Source organism: Gopherus flavomarginatus, chromosome 8 (assembly GCF_025201925.1).
Source record: "Gopherus flavomarginatus isolate rGopFla2 chromosome 8, rGopFla2.mat.asm, whole genome shotgun sequence".
Classification (NCBI taxonomy): Eukaryota; Metazoa; Chordata; order Testudines; family Testudinidae; genus Gopherus; species Gopherus flavomarginatus.
The window spans coordinates 2,635,839-2,642,471 of NC_066624.1; positions in this window are offsets into that span (position 1 = coordinate 2,635,839).

Here is a 6,633-nt window from a genome sequence, read left to right on the forward strand (position 1 = left end):
CAGTATCTGCAGCATACACAGAATGGATGAAAGGCTAACCCACGGCTCAGGTTTATAACAAGAGAGACTAGATTCCAGGAAAACGATAGGAGCACAGAAACCTCCAGAAACCCTATTAAAATCTCAGCCCAGGGAAACCTGAGAAATGTGGATTTACTTAAGTTTGAGCTCTGAAAGGCAAAGTAATCACAGCTTCACAAACTGAACCTCATTCTCTTCTCACCGTGAATGAGCCATAGACTAGAAAAAGGAAAGGAGCCTGCATGTAACTCCGTTTTTCTGAAATCCAGTTTACCTCATTTTCTTTCCAATGGGAAATCACCCTTAGCGATTACTCAAAAGAATTTACTTTAATACCTTGGCAATGTTAAAACTTTAAACTTACCAGCCTCCCTTCATCACCCCGAGAGGAAGAGGTTTTCCAAACCATTGAATATAACTTGAGGTGTATGAAGAGTTTGTATAATACATACATGGTCCTTACTCCATTTGGAGCCTCCATGTAAACTTAATCCGCAGATTGTCTCTGAGGCATGTCCTCCTCTTCTCTAGTGTGTCTCTACTGCTTTAGTTCTTCTCACCACCTAAGTGATTCCACCTCACTGAGCCCCCGCCAACAGGAATAAACCCTTCTGCAGGCATCCATTCCACCAAGACTTCCTGAATCTCTTTACAATCTTGATGAATTTGCAGCTGAGAACTCCTGATATTCCATCCAGCAGAGCAGGTTGTTGGCAGTCATGGATGGAGTCCAAGTCTCATGCTGGTCATGGTCCATGTTATGGAGCAACCATGCAAAATTAGTAATGTTTGCCATCTCCTGCCATTGTCCCTTTTATGTTCTTTCTATGCCTGAGTGTTTGCCTATTTTGTTTGGTATGTGATATGGCATTTGTATTCTTGTGCTACCAGTCTGTTGTCTTGTTAAGCCAAAAAGACTAAAATAGAGGTCAGTACTATAGCCTATGTGCATAGGCATTTGCTTATGTGTGTAAAGAAAGTGAGGTGGAATCACTTAGGTGGCGAGAAGAACTAAAGCACAGGTGTAAATTAAGTCCATAAAGCAAAGAGCCTTCAGGTTTGTGTAGCAATAGGTTAGCTAAACCAGGCCGAAGAAGTCTTAGCATAAGCAGAAATAACCCTAGCTCATAAGATTCATAGTTTCATAGATTCATAGACTCTAGGACTGGAAGGGACCTCGAGAGGTCATCGAGTCCAGTCCCCTGCCCTCATGGCAGGACCAAATATTGTCTAGACCATCCCTGAGAGACATTTATCTAACCTACTCTTAAATATCTCCAGAGATGGAGATTCCACAACTTCCCTAGGCAATCTATTCCAGTGTTTAACTACCCTGACAGTTAGGAACTTTTTCCTAATGTCCAACCTAAATCTCCCTTGCTGCAGTTTAAGCCCATTGCTTCTTGTTCTATCATTGGAGGCTAAGGTGAACAAGTTTTCTCCCTCCTCCTGATGACACCCTTTTAGATACCTGAAAACTGCTATCATGTCCCCTCTCAGTCTTCTCTTTTCCAAACTAAACAAACCCAATTCCTTCAGCCTTCCTTCATAGGTCATGTTCTCAAGACTTTTAATCATTCTTGTTGCTCTTCTCTGGACCCTCTCCAATTTCTCCACATCTTTCTTGAAATGCGGTGGCCAGAACTGGACACAATACTCCAGTTGAGGCCTGACCAGCGCTGAGTAAAGCGGAAGAATGACTTCTCATGTCTTGTTTACAACACACCTGTTAATGCGTCCCAGAATCACGTTTGCTTTTTTTGCAACAGTATCACACTGTTGACTCATATTAAGCTTGTGGTCCACTATGACCCCTAGATCTCTTTCTGCCATACTCCTTCCTAGACAGTCTCCTCCCATTCTGTATGTGTGAAACTGATTGTTCCTTCCTAAGTGGAGCACTTTGCATTTATCTTTATTGAACTTCATCCTGTTTACCTCAGACCATTTCTCCAATTTGTCCAGATCATTTTGAATTTTGACCCTGTCCTCCAAAGCAGTTGCAATCCCTCCCAGTTTGGTATCGTCCGCAAACTTAATAAGCGTACTTTCTATGCCAACATCTAAATCGTTGATGAAGATATTGAACAGAACCGGTCCCAAAACAGACCCCTGCGGAACCCCACTTCTTATACCTTTCCAGCAGGATTGGGAGCCATTAACAGCTACTCTCTGAGTACGGTTATCCAGCCAGTTATGCACCCACCTTATAGTAGCCCCATCTAAATTGTACTTTCCTAGTTTATCTATAAGAATATCATGCGAGACCGTATCAAATGCCTTACTAAAGTCTAGGTATATCACATCCACTGCTTCTCCCTTATCCATAAGGCTCTTTATCCTATCAAAGAACGCTATCAGATTAGTTTGACACGATTTGTTCTTTACAAATCCATGCTGGCTATTCCCTATCACCTTACCACCTTCCAAGTGTTTGCAGATGATTTCTTTAATTACCTGCTCCATTATCTTTCCTGGCACAGAAGTTAAACTAACTGGTCTGTAGTTTCCTGGGTTGTTTTTATTTCCCTTTTTATAGATGGGCACTATATTTGCCCCCTTCCAGTCTTCTGGAATATCCCCCGTCTCCCATGATTTCCCAAAGATTATAGCTAGAGGCTCAGATACCTCTTCTATTAACTCCTTGAGTATTCTAGGATGCATTTCATCAGGCCCTGGTGACTTGCAGGCATCTAACTTTTCTAAGTGATTTTTTACTTGTTCTTTTTTTATTTTATCTTCTAAACCTACACTCTTCCCGTAAGCATTCACTATATTAGACATTCCTTCAGACTTCTCAGTGAAGACCGAAACAAAGAAGTCATTAAGCATCTCTGCCATTTCCAAGTCTCCCGTTACTGTTTCCCCCTCCTCACTGAGCAATGGGCCTACCCTGTCCTTGGTCTTCCTCTTGCTTCTAATGTATTGATAAAAAGTCTTCTTGTTTCCCTTTATTCCCATAGCTAGTTTGAGTTCATTCTGTGCCTTTGCCTTTCTAATCTTGCCTCTGCATTCCTGTGTTATTTGCCTATATTCATCCTTTGTAATCTGACCTAGTTTCCATTTTTTATATGACGCCTTTTTATTTTGTAGGTCACGCAAGATCTCGTGGTTAAGCCAAGGTGGTCTTTTGCCACATTTTCTATCTTTCCTAACCAGTTATCCCAGTTATCCCAGTTAGAGTGTTGTGATGAGTAAACTGCTGACATGTAACCACAAAATGTCAGTTGGTATCACTTTGAGGTATTTTAAAATTAGGAACATCAGTAGATGTCTGACCACAAGATTGCCATGGTAACTAATGGATGTATATGCTAATGAACCTGAGATAGAAGGACAAGAAACCTATGGGAGAAAGGTCCCCAACATTAGCCTGAGGAAATACAGATAAGAAAAAGGCCTATTGAATAGGCAGAGACATAGTGAGCGTCAGTATTACATATCATAAAAGCTGTTTTCCAGCCCGCATGCCTTGGCAGATTCCAGGATGATGCCCATGGGGATTGACAATAAGGAAGATGATGATGATGAGGGTAATTGACACTTTGGGTCCTTTTGCAAGGGATGGTGTGAGTATATGGATGTTTAGTTGCTTGTACTGTCTCTACCTACCTTGTTGGGTTGGATTGTTTGTGATCTTTTTTCTAAGTGTGAGTGTTGCAACTGTGTATGTTGGGATTCCCAACTGAACAGTAAGTCTAATAATACTGGGCCTGATCTTCAGACGGCAACCTATCAAACCTCAGAGTGTTACTGGGAATTCTTAAGTGATCAGTGTAATGAATGCACAATGAATAGATCAGGCAGCGCTGCTCATTTGAATAATACTCTTCAAATATTCAAGCTCCCACCTATGTTACCTAGTCCTGGTTTGGGTAACATGTTACCTAGGAGGTGGGCTAGAACTGAAACCTTAATGCAAACATCCCAGGAGTTGCAGACTGGATGTCTCTGCAAATTTCCTTGCAGAAATCTGCATCTTCTTTACACACCTGCACAGGTATGTGTAGCAGCACATTCATTGCCAGTAGCACCCATGGACTCTGTCCCCTGAAATGTCTAACTTACTAAAAAACCAACAAGACAAACGTAGCCGAGTTCTGATGAGATTGTTGCCATCACAATTCCTCTAGCCTTCAACGGGCAAATATCTAACCCAGGAATGAAGTCACCCTCCCTGTGATTCCCAGCAAGATTTCAAACGTGAAAATGTCTTTGTTTCAATCAGTTTATGGTGTGCAACATGAACAAGTCCCTGAGTCCAAAATGTCATTCTAATGCAAGGGCAAACCTGGCGCTGTCTCTTCATTCATTAATCAGTCCCATTGTCGTAATACCAAGATCAGATTTTTTTTCACTCTCTATTTGTTCATAATACTAGTTTAACAAGTTTGGTCAGACACAAAAATGGCAACTTAGCCAGCAAAACAATTTTGTGTGTGGGATACAGCCAGCTAATCGGAAGCACTTAGGCATATAAAAGAGAAATGTCAGACAATCAAAATTAACCCGTTGATGGAAATAGTCACATGATAGTGTTGTCTTTTCCTCTGACACCAGTGTCCATTTCTGGTACTAGTGTGACCCCTCTGCTGAGCAGATATTGGTACCCTTGCAGGCTGTCTTTCCAGTGGAGGAGATATCAGTGATGTGAAGTCTGGGTATATTGTGTCACTTGTTTTCTTTACACACATACACCAGCCCAGTGGGGGGCAATCAGCATGGAGAGTAATCCAGCCCAGCACCGGTGAGTAACTCCAGCTTAAGCACTGACTCAAATCAGAGACCAAGGCATTGAGCAAAATCTCTCCTGCTTCTCAAACAGCGTCCTCTCCACTGGCTCTGCACAGAACATTGCATAACAAAGGCTATTAACAACATAATGTCTTCCCAACAACATTTGCCAATTTTGTGGCATGTTGTGTTAACCATTTAACAGCCGTTGTTCTAGTTTGCAATATTTTACATTTTAAGGCTACAATTTTTTGCCCTAGCCTTACACATTTCATTCCATGTTCCTTCCCCACTAAACTTTTAAAATTCATATCGACCTTTTTTGCTAGCAATCCATTGCGTCCATACCTTATTTCACTGTGAGGATTTGCAGGGAGGGGTTAGGGGGGTTCCTAGCTCATGGGTTTCTGCCATGTTAGATCGCGATTCCTACAGAGGACAGCTTGCTTACTTACCAGATCAGCGGTCGGAGTCACCAGTGTGGCTAGATGTTCGGCTGCATGTGTGTTCTTTCTGTGTGCTGCCCCAGCGCTGCGCACATAGCGGACACAGCACACCAGTGACACATGGTACTAGCACCTGGCAGACTCTACAAGGATACTAAGACACGTATGCCCGTGACAATGGACACAGCTCAGTGAATGGCAGGACTTTCCATTTCCCTCTTGGCTGGATAAAGATCCTGCCTCTGAGGTATGTTTTTATACCCTGATACAAACAAGTTACGCATTGTCATCCTGGCCTCATCTGTTAGGAGGGGTCAGCATGTTCCTGTTATTCTTGGGGAATATTTTTTCTACCATTCTTGATATCAGGATGTTCTGGTACCACTTGATATCAGAATGTGTTTGCGTGTCCTTCTTAGGAATGTGTATTTCTGCAATATCAACCATGTTCTTGCCAGATTCTGTGAGCAGGTCCTGCCTCATACAAGGCCTCTGATACACGAGCTTGTGTCTCAGGCTCTTTTCCTACTACACCGTAAGAAAAAATAACTTGAGAGACATCGTGTATCCATGTACAGCACCTAGCACAATGAGGTCCTGGGCCATGACTAGACCTGCTAGGTACCACAGTAAGACAAACAATAAATAATGGTAAGTTTAAATGAGCTGCTAATGCAAAATACCATAACAGAGCCAAATGGTATGAGGTTAATTAATCTAATTCTGCAAAGGTACAATTAATAAACTCAGAACTTTGGACCTGAACCATTTACAGGGTTAAAATAAAAATTTAGTTTGTGTCAAATTGATTTAGTCTCTTGTCAGATATCTTGTAACACCTAGTAGCTCTTCCTGAAGGATTTCCAGCACTATCATTAACCGTGTGATTATATATAATTCTAAGTGAAGATATCTAACATTATTCTTCGACCATGAGACAACATGTTTCAAAGCCTCCGGTCTCAGGAACCATAGAGGTCTCTGTCTGCAAGAAATCCCACACATCTTGGCAGTGTCCTTTAGACTGGAATGCTCTGGGTATACAAGGTCCAGTTAAACACGGTGCTGTCTGTACACCATTAAACCTTTATAATCATGACAGATGAAACAAATTAAATAGCCGTGCTGCAGTGTCTGTACTGTGCATCCAGAAACCAGTTCTTAAGTGCTTTGCAAGAGGTGGATATACGGAGTAGGTGTCTTATGACTTCTGATTCTCCACATTGCTAGTAGAAGCTGAGTATTGTAAATGATCAGACACTTAAATCAGTGCAAGTGCCTGGGTTTCTATTGATTGAATACATTTTTAAAGCTGGACATCGTGGAATGTTGCAATGCCACAAAGATGCTTACTGGTGCTGATTCGGAATGCACGACTGCACATTGAATGTTAGCAAGCCCAATCTCACTGCCAAGTTTCTGGTTTGGAAGT